Below are 19,681 nucleotides of genomic sequence, written 5' to 3'. Positions count from 1 at the left end.
CGCTATGACATGACAATGTCATCCCTGGTCGCCATAGGAGATAAAATATATACAAAATACCAGGCAGTGACAGTATAAGTCCAGTGCACATAGAGGAGTATATGTTTGTGTGTATCCTGTGTGTATATATGTTATGATACAAAATATTTCAACACGTATGCCCCCTTTACTACTGCTTATTTCTGTGTATTTTTGTTAATGCGCATGCGCAATTGTTTGTTGTTGTTGAACTCATAACAAAAGAACGCTTTGATCCACTGAGCTGATCCGAGTCCAACGTTACCGGACACCCCGCACTCTCGCTTGTTTTGTGGATAATTAATCCACATTTAACACCAGTTAATATCGGTGGCTGAGGCATACTCTCGCCATCACGGAGTTTGTCAGGACTTTGTTGTCTGTCTCCTGTTTTAACGCCTGGATCACGATGGAGATGGTTTAGCTCTCTACCTTGAACACAGTGTTGCGTTGTTTTAAGTTTAAATTTTTAATTTCATTCTTTGTATTCTTGCATTCCAAAATATATTATTTTATAATTGTTATTCAGAATTTCTAAAAAAATAAATAAATTTGATATTCAAGTTAAAAGAATTGCTAATAATGCGTCGTTCTTTCTCCCCCAGTCTTCTTATTTGAAAAACGGATTTAGAAAATTGCTCTCCCACTTTAATATTTATATTTCTTTTGTATTTAGTTAAATACCGAGTGGACGCCTATTTGTCCCGTCAAAAAATTATGTCTCCGACGGGACAAATAGGCGTCCACTCGGTATTTAACTAAATACAAAAGAAATATAAATATTAAAGTGGGAGAGCAATTTTCTAAATCCGTTTTTCTAAATACCGAGTGGACGCCTATTTGTCCCGTCAAAAAATTATGTCACCGACGGGACAAATAGGGTAAACGGGCGAGCACAAAAGTGGCATAGTAGTACATTACTATTTACTTACCATATAAAGTTAGTATGAGAACAGTGAGAAGTAAACACCAAGTCGACATTCTGTGATGATCAAGAGATACCGGTTCACGAATCTTTCGAAATGGAAAGCCACCATAGAATAAAGGAGCTATGCTAAACTGTGTCACCACTCTCTAGAGGTTGATTGACGCTGAAATAAGTAAGCGGTAGTATATTGGAAAGCCAGTCTCTTTGGTCAAAGCACGGCGGTGGCGTAGTGTTATACTCGCTTATTGCTGCTCTCGTTAGCTGTGAGCAGGGAGGTGAGAGAGTTCTGTGGGTGAGATATATTGTCATCGCTGTTGTTATCGGGCGCTTGCGCACGCGAACACGTAAGCAAGTGACATAGTTTTGAAGCAATCAATGGTATAACCAATCCGATAGGCCTAATCCTTGGAACACCAAGCTGCACAATGCTTTTTCTCGGTTGAATGACTCACCATCCAGTCCACACCTACTCGTCTGTTCTCATTCATTAACTCTCCTACGACATGCACCTCAACTGCCGATGACAATTCTACACAAACATGCATAATAAATGGTGTTCAACAAACATGTATAATTGTGTTCAAAAAAATTACATGAGAATGTTGTTTGTTATCTTATAAGTACAATAGCAGGCATTATGACGTTTTGTTTATCTTATGGTCTTTGGAGGAATGAAGGCCACAACCATTGATACTGTTGCTGTTTCATTACAGAGTCTTATTCATTACAAACCCACAAAGGGTAGACTACGTCCGAACACGGAGCTCCATAATAAGAATACAACACATGTATGCTACTCAACTTCAACGACTGCTATGGAATGCATTTAATTCGAGGATACATCCACTCGCCAAATTTGCAATGAAGACTTATTATTCATAGCAGGTTCGTTTTGTCACAAGTCGTTAGGCATCAAACAGGCAATGAACGACAATAAGCCAGTTCGGAGTTACTCAAGGGCACATTGGTTTGAATGACATTTCTTTTCTTCAATCAGTTAGGGGCATTTAACCCGTTTTTGAGCGACATAATGTGTAACAAATATTATGGAATTCATTGAACTTGTCCAAACAAAGAATGAACTTGCGTAGACCAGATGACCATCCATTTCATCCATTTCATTATTTTGCATTGAATATATTAACAATCTTTTTCTATTGATATTGCCAAATACCACTATAGCTGTCAGGTGGATGTGCTGGCAAGCAGCACTTATAAGGATTACATGAATACTCATTACATCACAGATGCTTACCCCAGTGAATTAAAAAAAGAAGAAGAACATGCTTGTTGGTAAAAAAAGATACCTTTCTCCTGCTCATGCACAAAATGGAAGTGCGAACTGGCTTATAAGAACTCTGGTCCCCTCTCCCTCTCCCCACCCTCTCTCCTCTTCTTCTTACTGCCTGGTACAGTCCGTAGATGGCGTATGATCGTACCTTGTGCTTGTCAAGTGGTGAGTAAACAGTGTGCAGTTACAAACGCTCGACAATTTTCTTATGTGCAGCTAAAAACAAGCAGGAGATCATCGGAGCTTTAAAGTAGGTTGCACCTTCTTCTTGAAGATCTCCAAGGAGGTGCAGCTGATGGTGGAAGGTGGTAGGGAGTTCCACAGCCGAAAAGGATCTGGGTAGAACGTGGAAGAATTAAGTGAATTCTGGCAAATCGAACCTGAAGCTCTTGTGGGTTTCCACGAGTTGATAGACTGTTGATGGTCCAGCAACTGGTATGAAGTTATAAAGGTCACCGCCGGCGCCACGTTTTCAAAAGTGTGTGTGTGTGTGGGGGGGGGGGGGGAGGGGGGCACTTCCGGGTTTCCGAGCTAACAAGCAAAAAAAAAAAAAAAAAAAAAAAAAAAAAAAGGTCTTCAGCGCAACTTCTGGTGCTACTTCCGGTATGGTATGAAGGTATGAAGTATTTGTGTGAGATCTCCCCGCCCCCTCAAAAACAAACAAACAAACAAACAAACAAAAGACCCTTACCGCGCTCACACTTCAATGTTTCTATCTATTTCGGAGGGCCCAAAGTGGTGACACCTTATGTATTCCTTTCCCCCGGCCATATAGGTGACGGGAAGATCTCTCTCTCTCTCTCTTTCTCTTTCACTAATGCACAGACAGTTTATATGCACAAAACAAGAAATACTTCTTGTAGCTGCATCTGTGTATTACGATGATCATCTGTTCTCTCATCTTTGTTATCCTATTATTATGATTTGTTATAACTGTTATATTACATGTATTATCATTATTATTGTGATTATCATTAGTATTATTATCATAATTACTGTCATAATATTGACACCATTATCATTATCATTCATCATTGTGAGCAATATGGTTTCCATTATATAGCGCAAATATGAATTATTGCAAGGATGTTCTTTTTGTCCAGTCATGAAGATAATTATGAATTTTAAGAATCTTTAAAAGTCCACAAGGAGATTAGTATCCATTGAATTTGAAGAACATGGTACAGAAAATATCGAAAGATATACAGACACAAAGATATAACATTAATTTATTAATTCTATAGTATTCTGCTACGTAAATTTAAACTGATACTTACCTTTCTGTCAGCCATTAACAAACGTCTTTGACAGACAAGAGGAAAAGGAAGAAGAAAAAGGTCCAAACTAGGGAAATCGGTTGAGTTATTTAAGTGTGCTGGATTTCCGAAACCTTACATTTTGACATGTTTTGAATGAAGGAATAAAGAATAAGGCACAGACTTAACGAGCACAAATTCTCTCATACAAAACACAATGGTAGCATAAATCAAGAGAGTTTCACGAAGTCCATTCAGTCCCTATATAGGTTTAGATGAAATTTCCTCACTTAATAAATTCACCAAATACTCGTTCACTGCGTGAGAAGGCAGTTCTCATCTTCATAACCTGTTCGATGTCGAGCTGCCCCTGCTGTACACCAGCACTCCGGTGTCTACATCAACCTCTCGATGCACCACTGGATCCAGTCTCTGGTCTGCCACGAGCCTGTCCATCTTGAAGTTGCCCTGCACTTCTGCATGCCAGTACCCTTTTTCCCTCGTCAGGACACTAGTCAAAAGCCGGCAGGTCTCTAACTCCATCCCAGGCCTGCCAGCCTCATAAGAGTGTTGAACGCCAGGTCACCCCAACACCCATCTACTGGGACGGCCACGTGTACAAACCTAACATGCTAACTTGATACTGCAGATGCATCACTTGCACAGTTAAAGGGATCGTATAGTTTTGGTTGAGACCTAATTTCAGGTTTCTAACATTTTTTATGGCGAGATAATGAGAAAACTCTTATGAAATATGAAAGAGCATGTAATTCTATGAGGAATTCAATGTTTATTTGATGAAAATTGGTTTTAAAATGACTGAGATATTCCAAAAAGAGCGATTCTAATAAAGTTTGGGACCCACACTTTATTACGATCGCTTTGTTTTACTTTGTTTTTGGAGGTTTCAGTCATTCCAAACCTGATTTTCATCAAATAAGCTTTGAATTCCTCTTAAAAGGGTATGCTCTGTACTAAGTGTTTTCTTGGTATCTCGCAAAAAGTTAGAAGCCCAATTCTCATCTTCACCAATACTGTATCATCCCTTTAAAGCTAAATGTTCATGCTAATACTAAGTACTCCATGGCCCGAATTCACGAAGGTGGTGCAATCTTTGTCGATCATGATTTAAACCATGGACAAAGAGCGTAATTTTATATGGGGCGCCAAGTGTCGCATGGCCTATTTCGTTACGAAATCAGTCATTTTTTCGTTACGAAATGTTAAAATTTCGTCGATGAAATGACCATGACGTATCTGATTTCTTAACGAAATAGGCCATGCGACACTTGGTGCCCCATCATACAAAACTACAATCTTTGTCCATGGTTTAAACCATGGACAAAGATTGTACCACCGTCGTGAATTCGGGCCCATGTGTTGATACAGCAAGTCACGATCAGCCATCATTATTGTTATCAATTATATTGTTATTGTGTCCATGCATCCAAATTTTGCTGCAACAATCCTCCATACGACACTTTCCTGAAATTCCGCTCCCACACCTGACACCAAAATGTAGTGACAAGCTACGTGGGGTTTGTGCTAATTCACTCCATAGAGTCATCTGCTTGTATTCAAACAACCTTCGAGATTTGAACTTTTGTGTATATCAGGCCTTGGCGCCTTTATTTCAGCAAAAACTTCCATTCACCAATTAGCAATTAGACACTCAACAACACTGATAATGATCCAGAATGAGAGCTACCTATCCCATGTATGCTCTTCTTGAACTCAAATTTCAGACGACCCCTTTCTAACAGAAAGCTAACCCTTCACAACTTGAAACAAAAGATTCTACAAATAAAAAGTTCGCTTCAAATCAAGCATCGATTTGATTACATTCTTGGTGCTCATTCATAAAAAAATATGCAATCCCCAGTCTGTGTAGATATTAAAGGGAATGTAAACCCAAAGAACAATGTGGATTGAGTGAAAGCAGGAACATTAGTAGAACACATCAGTGAAAGTTTGAGGAAAATTGGACAATCGATGCATAAGTTATGAATTTTTGAAGTTTTGGTGTTGGAACTGCTGGGTAAGGAGTCTACTAGAGGTTATGACGTATGAGTGGACTACAATATAAAGAAAATATAAAGGAAATTCAATAAAAATTCATTTTTCATGAAAATTACACATTCCATCAACTTTATACTGACATATGTTAGGGGTAGCACTTATTCCCCCTGCTTTCTGAAAGCGGTTAGTCAAGTTCTCTTTCATTTTGCTAAAAAAGTGAATTTTTGTGGAATTCCTTTCATATTTTCTTTATATTGTAGTCCACTCATACGTCATAACCTCTAGTAGTCTCCTCATCCAGCGGTTCCAACACCAAAACTTCAAAAATTCATAACTTTTGCATCGATTGTCGAATTTTCCTCAAACTTTCACTGATGTGTTCTACTAATGTTAATGCTTTTACTCAATGCACATTGCTATTTGGGTTTGTGTTCCCTTTAACATTCCCGGCTCCAAAAGACAAAAGAGTTCTGCATCCCTCTTAATACATGCATCTTAATACAACAAATATTCAATCCCTTTGTGAATACAACTTAATTGCCCACCTAACAAATCCGAAAATTGATACAAACTCAGAATCAACTTCACCAACAATACTCGTACATGCATTCCTGCTACTACCTTATTTTTCTGTACAAAATATATTCTCTGAAAAATTCAATTAACTGGCAACCTTAAATTTTCTGCTGTCTTCCACAGAATTGACATTTACTATAAATACATCTTCTAGTATCAATTCATATTCGTTCATTCATTCAATCAGTCACTGAGCATAAGATAAAGTAGGGCCTACAATCATGTACATGTACGGTTTACATTTCATTCATTCTTGGTTTTCTGGGTCCTCATGCAATCAAAACAGTGATCTTCGCTTTAAATGATGGGCAATTGATAGAATGTAACGAATGAAACGTAACTAACAGGCTTAATCAAGCGATTTATCTGATAGGTACATCACATTGTCAGTAATAGTTAACGTATAGGCCCTAGTATTTATGATTGAATATTGAGAGTATGAAAAGACGATCAGTAATCATGGTGAACTGTACACTACATATTACCGTTGCATACGCTGCATGTTATTCCTAATATAAACACAGTCGAGAAACATGTTATTTTCAACTGTTACATCATGGTTTGATACACTGATCTCTGTATGAAATATTTCTATATTTTAGTGTAAAGGTCGATGGTTGAAAGGCGGGTCTGACCGCAGGTTTTTCGAAATAGTTTCATCATCGAGAGATATCAGGGACTGTATGCAGTCACCATTTGCAAAAATACTAACGTGGTTTTACACCTTCAGGAAGACTTTTCGTGATGTTCTTGCTTTTATCTCATTCATACATTACGCAAGAACGTGTCAAAAAAAAAAAACCCTCAGGGAAAATCCCAACAACAACAACAACAATAAACAAAACATAACAAATAAGAAAAACAAAAACTAGACTCAAGCCTACTGGGAATCATCGGCAACAATAAAGGGGACAATTTTTCCTTCCGACGTCAGACTTGTTGGAAAGTTGAGATGACCGAAATTCTGTCTGGCCAGTACGCACCACAAACCGATATTCCTCGTGTTGAACACGGTGAGGGAGCCGGGCAGCTGAACAGTAATCGTCACACCGTTGTATCTCGGCAGCCTAGTTGCTTGGCTGTAATAGCGAGGGAGGAAGACATTTTTACACAGGGCTTAGATCTAGAAAGTAATTTAAAGGACAAGTCCGCCTCTATACATTGTACATGTGGATTGAGCGAATGCAGCAATATTAGTAGAATACATCAGTAAAAACGTGTGGAAAAATCTCACAATCCATCCAAAAGTTATGATTTTTTTTTTAATGTATCTGCGAAGTCACTGTTGGATGAGAAGATCACTACAGTGTACGATGTCACATGCGTAGAACGACATTAGGAAAATATAGGCCTAAAGAGTAGTTCGTAATTTTTTTTTAAAATGCACATTTCCTAGACTTGTCACTTAAGTATGTTAAGGGGAAACGGTTATTCCACCGCCTTCTGAAAGAAGTAAGTCAAGTATTCTTTTATCATGCAAGAAAAGTGAAAATATGCTGATTTTCTTTATATTTTTTAATTTTATATCGTTGTACACGTGTGATATTTCAAGGTAGTCTTCTCATCCAGCAGTTACCGAACAGAAATTTAAAAACTCATAACTTTTGAACGGATTGTCCGATTTTACTCAAACTCTCAATAATGTGTTCTAGCAATATTGTTGCATTCACTCAATGCACATGTCTATGAAGGTGGACTTTTTTTTTTATCGATATCAAATATTGTATAATCATTTTTACAGAAGAGTATAAGATTCAAGCATGGTTAAGGACAAAACTAATTCAAAAAGAGCCCCTCAAATTTCGAAGACTACAATGATAGCATTTGGACAAAATGTCAAAAACTGGAGTGGGTGGTAAACTGAAAGAAAAACGGGCAAAGCTACCAACAGAGGAAAGAGAACAGGTTTAATCCCAAAATAACAGTTCTTTTAATAAGGCGCGGTCGGACTGGCAAGAGATCGAGACGTTAAAGATCGCGATCTTTAAGATCTCGAATTTTTGTCAGTGACCGCACTTTGTGTCAGAGTTAAATGCTAGGAGAAGAAAACGATGGAATTATGCAGCGCTCACCTTTCTCCAAGTTGTGGTACTCGTGTGCCAGATGATGTTGGACTCTCCCTGGTGTCCGTCCAGAAGTACGCGTCTGAGACAGGGAGAGAATGAGATGGTATATACGGCTAAATTCTTCTCGTGTGACTCAAAAGACAGATGCTCTTTGGTGTTAGATCCAGAGGGTGGCAATTGCGAAGCCCCCCATGGGGAACACTGCATTCTACATTTATTGTAAAGACATCATTTAAGTGGCGAGGGAATTATGAATAATGTCCAAGCACTTACTGGGATTGTTGTGGAGTAGGAATAGATTTTTTGAATGTTAGCATATTATCATCTAAGGGCTACTTGTATGTATAATTGCAACATCATGACCACGACTCTTTTGTCTTATGTTATGATCACTTGATCTATATGTAACATTATAGGATGTTTCGATCGGCAGCAAATTTGAAGACACTTTTACAATGAAGCTGTGATTTAATGACCATGACGCATAAACATGCGTCAGCTCTAGTCAGTCAAATCTTATTTGCTGGTAGACATGTATTTGAAGTTGTTTTTTTTATTGGATGCTTCAATTAGTTTTAACGGAGAACTCTGCAGAGAGTAAAAATGCTATTCGATTGTTATTTCAGCGAAGAGCTACCAAGTTATCTCCTAGTCGACTGTATGAGCATAAACTCAAATCAAACAGACGAGTGAATTTCACGTCGTCAAAATCGGAAGAAATTTTGCAAATTTCAAATAAAAGATACGATGTTTGTTGTACTGAATTATTTTCAGGTCTTACTGGTTTATTGTACTAGATTATATATATATATATATATATATATATATATATATATATATATATAAATGAAGAAATAAACTAGTAATGCATTTTCTTGCCAATAAAGAATAAGTTTATTCGACTCGAATTTTCAACGGCCTCCGCCTTCTTCAGGAGTCTTGACAACTGGAGCCAATACATGAATTCTCAATATATTAAATGTGAGTGGACAATTCCCAATATACTTCTGGGAATCATGTTTGACTTTGAGATTGTATGTACATTTGTACATATACATGCAAACCTACATTTAAGAGTAGTAAGACAATAGTCACCATCTCATACAATAACATTTCAGACCTACACATTCATTTTAATTTATCTCTTCAAAAACACTTTTTCTTCATCCAGCATGAGGTCAGGTATACCCTATTATCGTTTCGGGAGCGTACGTATCTACGTACCAGGGCCGTTCCCGTCGTAGTGGAGATCCTCGAAGCGGATCTGCTTGGAATTAACGATGACGACATCTGAAGCTCTTACACCGTGAACCATGGGAGTAAAGCCAAGAGGACCGAGGGAGTACTCGCCGGGAGGCGTGAAGCCGTCCTCGATAAAGACGTCTGCAAAGTTCGCCTGAAATTTGGAAATAATGTAAAGAAGGCATATAAGCCAGTTCGGGGTTACTACCGTTAGCTCATGTGCACAAGGGTACAAATGTCCTTTCTTGGGTTGATTAGGCACCCCACTAGTTTTCAAACAACAGAATGCGTTAGCTTGCCCGACGTAACGATGTATGGAATTCATCAGTCATGTTCAACCAATAAGGATGAACTTGCGGAGACCAGGTAACCGGAATGATGTATCAATTGACATTTTGGAAAACATCCGTTTCATTATTTTGCATTGAGTGTATTAACAATTATTTTCTTTTTTCGCTGTCAGGTGGATGTGATGGCAAGCACCAATTTTAAGATTACTCGAATAATAGTTACATCACAGATGCTTATTTCGGTGAATTTAAAAACAAACATGCAGTGCTGGTGCAAATGACCTTTTCTGCTCATACTCAAAGTGGAATCCCGACCTGGCTTAGAGATCGAAACCCATGCATGCTGTGAGTTCCCTATCACTATCTTCTACTGTTTACACGTATCACACTTCATCTATAGTGGTCTGCGTTAGAAATGCAATTCTACATAATAAGAAATTGTACCTTAGGCCTTATTCTGTGAAACACAAGCATCATGGTAAAGCAAAATGGTCACGTGAAACAGCATAGGGATTTCGAGATGCTGTCTTGAAGAGGAGGACAGCGTGTAAAGAATGATATTAAGATAAGAAGAAGGATGACAATTAACCGGAGACGTCTCTGTAACGCCTCTGAGAGATGCTTATGCACTTATTGAATTATTAAATTTGATTGCTGAAAGTGCACTGGTCTTACACTCGAGACACAGCGACCAGTTCCAGCACGTTTATTTTCATATTTCACTTCACATCTGTTATGTACAAAACAGAAAAGGAGATAGGACACAAAGTACTAATGACGAAACTATAATGAAAGCTAAAATAGCAAGGTACAAAGGGCATGTCAGAAGAAGTAAAAGTAAAGAGAAAGAAAAAGGAAAAAAAGAAAGAAAAGAAAGAGAATAAGTACTGATTAATAGAAAAAGCATAAAAATACACACGTATACGAGCATGTATCTACGATCAGGTTCATAACGAGTTCAAAGTATGAGTATTATAGCGTAGTGATTATATGGGAGCATAAACACGATCAACGGTGAAACCAGTGGTAAAGCAAACATACACTTTAAATCTATCCGCCATACACTGAAAGAGAATAATGTAAAATAACAGGTTACATGATTCTAATCAGGCAAGTTATACTCATTAAGTAACATTAATTTGATTTTTTTTTTTTGGTTTAGAAATAAACAGAGAAGCACATTTGACTAAGTCTGTGGGAAGATCATTCCAGAATTTGGGTCCGTTTAAAGCAATTGTTTTTTGAGCAAAGAGTGTGCGAGTATAGGTTGAAGGTGAAATGAATCGCTTTTTCTTGTGGGGTATGCATGAACCGCATAGTTTTTCTGAAACATATGCATAAATAATAATGTCAGGCAAGTCGTTGGCTGATAACTGATACATAAATGTGCCTAAGTTGTATAAAAACAAATCAGCAACCTCAAGGAGTCTGTTTTCAAAGAAAAAATAATTAGTGTGAGAATAAAAACCAGCTATAGATTGACTGAACGAATAGCCCGCTTTTTTTTTATTTTTATTTAGAACATATTCTTAACGTGTGATTTTGCACAATTCTTCCAGCAAAGCGTCCAGGCAAGTATACCGTGATTCAGATAAGGTGAAATAAGCGTGGAATATAAATTTTTCCAAAAAATGGTTAGGAAAAGAATGTTTTAGCTTGTTTAAAATTCCAGTATTTCTTGGAAGCATCTTATAACAAAGTATTCTATGTGATATATTTCCATGATAAATCATGGTCAATATAAAGACCTAAAAATTTAAACGATTCAATTTGAATTAGATTGTCATTTATTTTTGTATCACTTGGCAAATGAGTAACAGAATTACTGAATTAAATGTAATCAGTTCTGTTTACACTAAGAGACAACTTGTTTGCTTGAATCCACATTCGAACTGACTTTAACTCTCTGATCACTACATTTAAAGTGGTTGTTGGGTTTCGATGTATAAAAAAAGATATTGGTATCATCAGCAAAAAGAAGGAAGGACAAAACATTAGATGAATTTTTGAAATAATTTATGTAAAGAATACAAAAGCAGGCCCAAGGGAGATCCTTGAGGTACCCCGCGAGAAAGTGTTTTCAAACTAGAACTAAAACCGTTAATACTGGCAAACTGTTTCCTGTTGGTTAGATAGCTCGACGAACCAGTCCAAGGTCTTTCCACGTATCCCATAGTGTGAGAGTTTATATAACAAAATATCGTAATCGATAGTGTCAAAGGCCTTGGACATGTCCATTTATAATACCGACTGTATGTGATGAGTCGTCAAAAGCGTGGGATACTTAATCGATAAAAGCAACCACAGCGTGAGTAGTAGAGTGTTTTTCTTTCTAAATCTAAATTGAGAGTCACAAAAAATATTGCATTCATTTAAAAATGTAATTACACTAGAGTATATCAATGTACACTCAGCAAAAAAAAGTAAGTAAACACTTTTTCGAGGTCATATTTTTCATAGAAGATTTTTATGAAAATCAATGTATTATATACCATATTGAAGGGAATTTAATCGGCTATTAAGCTAATAGGTTGATTTAAAAGAAAATGTTACGCATGAGTGAGCACATTCGTTTTTGTGCTCCAAGGCACAAAATAAAAAATTGCAAAAAATCGACATGTTCTCTTTCATTTGCAAGTGCCCTTCACGATAACATTGACAACAAAAGATCAGTTTAACACAATAAGAGACATGAATGAAATAGGAAAAATAAGTTTATGTTCTCTTTATCTTTTTATAACCTCTAAGAAAAACAAAGTGGACACTAAAGGGGAAAAATAAGAATTTTCTGTCAAGTCAAACTTCAAATGACATAGGGAATGATAAGTATAAAGATGATTAAATCAGCAGAATTTCTTTATTCATTTCCTTTAATCTAGTGATTTAAGAATTCATGTGACAATTTCCTGAACCAAACATTATTTACAATTTCCTAATTTGAAAAAAAAAAACCTCAAATTTGTACAATTTTTGGTAATTGTTACTTCCTCTCTTATTTCATTTGACATAAGATGCTTTATTTTCCTCCATTATTTCCATCCTTCATTGATCTTTTGGGCTTTAAAGATATCATAGAGATCAAAGGTTTAGTTTTTCAACTTAATTCATGTTTCTTTTTGTGTGAAATTTGTTGTTTGTTCTTATTGTTCTATCGAAGAGCACATATGCATGAATGACAACTTGTTCAGTTTTGCAATTTTTACTTTTGTGTCCTGGAAGAGAAAAACAATAATGTTCACTCATGCGTACAGTTTCCCTTTCTATTGACCTACCAGGTTGATAGCCAATTAAATTACCTTCAATATGGTATATAATACATTAGCTTTCAGCCAAATATTCTATGAGAAATCTAATCTTGAAAAAGCGTTTACTTTCTTTTTTTGCTGAGTGTATATGCACAAAAATGCACAAAATGTACTACCTATTAAAGAGAAATGAAACCCGAATATCGTAGATTGAGTGAACGCGGAGATATGAACAGGACACATTAGTGAAGTTTGAGGAGAATCGGACTGTTTTGTTTTTTTAATTATGCATTTTGAAGATTTCGATACTGCCATCGATGGATGAGAAAGCTACCACAATTCGTGATGTCACATCAGAAGAACAGCAATATAAAAAAATACATGAATGGAATTTCAAAAATTATGACTAATATATATTTTTTTATGAAAAGTTCACATTGCTTCCCCTTCTTGCAAACATATTTTGAGCAATATTTATAATTCTTCCTATCACCTGAAAGGGCTAAGCCAGGAGTGCTCATTCATCATGTTAAAAAGACCGAAAATACGTTGATTTCTCCTTACAATTTCCTTATATTGTTGTCCCATCTCGTGACACCACAAATTGTTGGAGTCTTCTTTTCCAGCAACAACAGTACCGGAACTTAAAGCTAAACCATAGGTTTTAAACTTTTGAACGAATTGTCCGAATTTCCTCAACTTCACTAATGTGTTGGACTGTTTGTTGTTTTTTTTTCATTTGCTCAGTTCACATATTAATTTGGGTTTCAGTCCTTTTGAATTTCTTAGTTTCTTTACAACTCTTACGCTGTCAGCCTTGCACCAGACGGAGATCCACCTGTACTGGGAGATGCTAGCTGGTCCCACGCTGGTGTCGAGACGGACGACAAGATCCACGTTGTTGTAGCTTCCTAGTTTCTCATATTTCCTTCATGCAGTTGGGGCAACAAGGGAATATTTTGAACCGTTTATTGTAGGGAAAGAATGAAAACTGTGTGGTGCAGATCACTATTATACGTGTCTCAGCGTTTGTAGTTGCGTGCAAATATACAGCCGGAGGACGCAGTAAATGAAGTTCCTGTTTTTTAAAATCCAAATAGATTTTGAACACTCATAATCGGGTCTATGTTACGTTCGGAGATTCGTTAACACATTTTTACATTTAACCCTATCTTAAGTGGGGGTGGAGGGGGGGGCAAATTTTGTTTTCTTACTGAATTGATATAAATTAGATTATTTCAACTTTTAATCATTGAAATTAATCAATTCTAATATAGATAAGCTTGAAAAAAGTGTCTTCAAAAATTTTTGGCAAAAGATAATAAATATAAAAGGTCGAAAAACAATAAAATGCATAAGGAATGCACAAAACAATTAAAAAATTAATAAATTTGATTGGGCTATTTTTGCAAGAACATTATTTTAGGTTTGTTGAAGAATTCTGACACAAAAATTAGCAATCCCTCAAGCTATTTTAATGGAGTTATAAGCAAAAATGTGAGTTCATGCATAAATTTGCATAATCAATTAATAAAGCAATGAAGGAGGGTTAAATTACCGCCCCCCCCCCCCCCGTAAAAACTTGGTCTCAAATAGCCCAGTTAGAATAGGGTTAAACGGGAATGAAACACAGTCAATGACATGTATGCATGTGGATTTAAGGATTTGCAGCAATGAGTAGAACGCGTCAGAGAAGTTTGAGGAAAATCGGACAATCCATTGAAAAGTTACGTCACATGTAATATAGTAGTCTTCTCATCCAGCAATGGCGGCACCGAAATTTTAAAAATTAATTCATAATTTTTCAACGGTTTTTCCGATTTTCCTCAAACTTTTACAGACGTCACTTTCACAGATTTTATAACATTAGTGCATTCCGTAAATTTTATTCAAATCTCGACACAATATTCTTGCATATTTCGTCATTTTTCGTCACTGACACATCATACTAGACGCTTAAGCCTACATCCTATAGATTTTGCGTTTTAGCAGGTTCCTCATATTACAGGGTATATATCCTCATGCATAATTTGTGTAATTTTATCTCAAATCGACTGTTGTCTTAAGCTTATTTTTCGAAATCAAATGGAATGTAAAATTTGTACGAAAATGTGAAATATGGAACAAGAATGATGATATAAAAATAATTGCTGAATTCATTCAATCCACGTTTATCGTATTGAGGTGTGTATAGTGAGCGTTCATAATAACGGGGTTTCTTCATGATGATATTGTTTTTTGTCCGCATACATCCCGGTAAGTTATTGAAACTGTGGTGCCATGGTTCAATTAAAGAAAGTTTCATGATTGAGATGTATAATGATGGCCAAATATAAAGGAAAAACAAACACAAGCATACACTAGTTCTTTGATAAGAATAAACTGACATTATCATGATATCTCTATGTTGAACAATTTCATATTTGATAGTAAAATAAATCCTACCAGAAAGATCATAATCATCAGTGCTGTGCTATGATAACTGAGTATGAGAAATCCGGTTTTACACAGATTGTCACTTTTAATTATAGTGGTAATGTAAGCATGGTAACTTACGAGCCGTTGGTTTGCTTTGCAGTCCCACTCGGCTTGCCACTGCTCTTCCTCGCCTTCTTTACCTTCTTCTTAATTATCCTGATTTTTTTCTTCTTTTTCTTTTGACTTTTCACCGGTACTGGGGAGCTAAAATATTGTATCAAGCAAACAGGGGGAACACATCAAAATAGAACGTTTATGGTTTATAGGGCTCACACGGGTAAATATTTCCCCATAGAGACGTGTGTTAAAATTCAAAATTCAAACAATTCTGTAAAATAGCTGGGAGAAATGAGGCGTTTAATCTTCACGGGTGCACGTCACGAGACCGACACCCACGAGTCATACAGCCTACAAGTCATACAGCTCACAAGTCATACATCCCACGAAGTCATACAGCTCACAAGTCATACAGCCCATGAGTTCGACACTAAGCCAACAAGGCCCACGAGACCGACATATTACGCGCCGTGTTGTATCTGTCGAACTCATGGGCTGTTTTTACCTAGTGTCGAACTCATGGGCTTTATTTGCCTAGTATCGAACCCATGGGCTGTATGACTCGTGAGCTGTATGACTCATGGACCTGTTTTCAATGTCGAACTCTTGGGCTGTATGACTCGTGGGTGTCAGTCTGGGGGATGACCCCATGAAATGTAGTCCCTTCAAATTCCATGAGAAAAGCTTTCATCTTCCAACCAAAATGCGGTTTTTAGACTAATTTATACTCAATATCTGCAGCTATTCCGTGTTTTACCAAACTGCTTTTCTGATTTCTGATTAATTTTTTCTTCATTTATTTTGGTATCTTTGGTATGATTTTGTGAAGCGGTCAGGGACATTCCATTTTATTTACAGGTGTGAGCCCTATAGATAACTAAAAAAGATTTCGAGCGTAAGGGCATTCTTAGCTCTTCGGCGTACCATGTATCAGCCACATTTTCTTTGCCCAGAAGTTTATACATTGTTGCTTGTTTCTCTCATGGAGGCATTTGTTCATTTAGGGTAATCCAACATAATGAAAAAACACATCAAATCAAATACCGTAATCATAATGAGAGCATGGTGCATCGTAAATGAATTTCATTTTACATTTCATAAATTTTCTATTTCTTCATGTATTTTGTTCTTTAGTTTTCTTTCCTAATCATAATAATCAACAATAATGCACTCTGTATATTATGCACTGTGCGAAAATCAGGATTACGTTTGGGAGGATCATAGTATCATTTTCAAAAATTTTCGTGTCTAAATCTTTTAATCGATGTAATATTGAAATCGGTCTCCAAGTATCTAGTATTCCTATGTCTCCCTTGTTTAAGAACAGCGTAAGTATGAATTTCCCCTGACTTTCTGGCAAACCTCTTTCGGCATATCCTTTATTCCAACTTTCAATTTAAAAGTCTTTGATATCTTAAATACTGATGAAATTTTGTAGTTGAGAGGATGTGTAATAAGGGTTTTAGACAACTTGTGTGTGAGTGCGTGTGTTTGTGTGCATGTGTACTTGCGTGCGTGTGTTTTGGGCGTAGATTTTTCTATATGAATTATAAGTATTTATTTATATCAATCAAGACACCGTTGGTATGCAATGCTTTTGTTTGTTCACTGTAAAAACATCGGTGTTAGATTTAACACCATGGGTGTTAAATTTAACACCGATCAAACTTCAATAGAGGACCACACCCACAGGTGTAGAAAATGCACTGTGATGGTGTTGAAAAGTGTTCAACTGACACTTCGTGGTGTTAATTTGACACTGTACTGGTGTTATTTTGACACTGTACTGGTGTTAATTAAAAAATGACACCACATGGTGTTGATTTGATATTTGTTGGTGTTAATATCAATGATTTAACACCCGTCCAGCTTCAATAAGAGACCACACCAGCTGGTGTTACTGTGGTGTAAATTTATTTTCACATTTTTTCAAAAATCTAGTATTTTAATGTAAAATTCTTGATCGTCTTGTTTAAATTAAATATCAACAAGAAGTGCAGTTACTAAGAAACTCTTCAAAAAACAGTTTTATATTTGGAAATGACACCAGGAGGTGTTAATTTAACACCATAAATGAGCACCGAAAATTTAACACCAGCTCGGTGTTCACTATTTAACACCGGACTTTTTGCAGTGTTGTTTGTTAGTTTCTTATATGCTATTATTTATTTTGTATGAGTATAATGTATCTTTTTTTTTTTCTTTCTGTTTATGCCGGTGGAAGGCTAATTTCTGTATTCATTTTTAACCGGCAATAAAGTTCCTTGTATCCTTGTATCCTGAGGAAAAAAAAACAACAACAACAACATCTGGGCCATAACACTCGGTCTCAAATCAACACATCACTAGCAGGCGATTATTTTAGAGGTGAGTACTTTGTATACAAGATGCATACAAACAATGAAAATTTATCGTTAATTGATGTGGAAATCTACTCACCCAAGTCCCTGGTCTGTTGGGATAACAAAGCCATTTGCTGATGGATTCCCTTCGGTTCCGATGTAGAAAAAGGCGTCTATATGTGGGCGTCAAACATGCCAAGCAAGTTCGTTTACTAACACCCAAGCAAGGAAAACAGGGGCGGATCCAGGAATTCTGTAAACGGGGGGGGGGGGGGGGGGGGGGGCGCAACTAATATTTCTGGTGCCACTTCCGGGTTTCATTTCATTCTTTTTCTTTTTCTTTCTTTTGTTTTTAACGAAAAATAAAGGGGCGTGCACCGGTTGCGCCCCCCTCTCGATCCGCCACTGGAATATATAGCTAAACTTTTACTGAGGCGATACTTCACTTTAAATCCAATCATCTTGGATCACTTGGTTAATTTTGGCGCCTTCTATTTATTGTCACTAATAAGGTCTTCATTTTCGGCTAAAATTAACGTCCTGATTATTACTATCCGAGGCTGCAACACATACAGTCAGAATGATTACTTTGTCACTGCGCTACGGACACCTGATTACCAAGATATAGTTTTTAGCGAGAGGGTGAAAGAATAGACAGAGGGTACGATATACAGTTGAATAAACTAATGGGGAAATCTTACGGTTCACTATTGGTGATTTAAAGATAAAATTAATGTATAGGCCCCTACAATTCAGTGAACACTCAAATCGTCCTATTCATCTTTTACTTTAACTATATTATGATGCATCACATTTTAGAAGTTTGTAGGCGGAGTATAAGCATGCACGTTCACTCAGTGAACTCCGATTTTGATATATCGGATTCGATACCAGGAGCAAGGCCGTCGTAGCTGAAACCGACTATCTGGAGCGTGTCGTCGTCGACGGCGTAGACCGATCCTTCTACGTTGTGGTGTTCTTCCTGTCGAGTGCCATGTCGGCTAAAGTTCCCGATTAGCTTCCCGTAATACTGCCCGTCACTGACAGTTGCTCCTGTATGGTGAGGTGGAGACAATGCAGTGGAATCGCTGTTTAGCTATTGAAGAAAAAAACTGTCTCAAGATTGATTTCCAAAACTTTGATTCTGTTGGATAATGTACATTGTTGAATGTTAAGGTTGTCTGCAAAAAGAAAGATAAAGTATAGAGCAAAATGAGTAAGGAATATTCAATTAAAACGGCGTAAAATACAGAGAAAATGCATTGCGAATGTTACACGGATCAAGAATAAAAATTAAAAGAAACCTAAACCCATAGAGCAACGTGGATTGAGTGAAAGCAGCAACATTAGTAGAACACATCAGTGAAGGTTTGAGGAAAATCGGACAATCGATGCATTTTTACAGTTTTAGTGTTGGAACCACTGGCTGAGGAGACTAGTAGACGTTATGTCGTCATGTGTGGACAACAGTATGTGTTGACAACAGTATAAAGAAAATAAAAAGGGAATAATTGCTACCCTCATGTCAATATCAAGTTGATGGAATATGTAATTTTCATGAAAAAATGAATTCTTGTGGAATTCCATTCTTATTTTCTTTATATTGTTGTCCACATATGACGGCATAACCTCTAGTAGTTGTTTTCTCCTATAGACAAAATACGCCCCAAATGTCATTTTTACCCCCACAGTATACCTGACTAAATAAAGCGAAACATAAGATGGAACCCCCACTATGTACCTCTTGCTCGTCCACACACTCTCTCTCTCTCTCTCACAAGCACACAACTGCATAAAAGTGGTTTATATAGCAATGCAATTATATGAACTTGAAGATGTCATTTTTTTTTATTTGCTGCGCTAGGTCCCCCTT

The sequence above is a fragment of the Diadema antillarum genome, unplaced genomic scaffold (genome assembly GCF_040938485.1).
Source record: "Diadema antillarum isolate AM-2024a unplaced genomic scaffold, OU_Dant_1.0 seq00000821_RagTag, whole genome shotgun sequence".
NCBI classification, from domain to species: domain Eukaryota; kingdom Metazoa; phylum Echinodermata; class Echinoidea; order Diadematoida; family Diadematidae; genus Diadema; species Diadema antillarum.
This window is presented reverse-complemented; position numbering follows the sequence as displayed.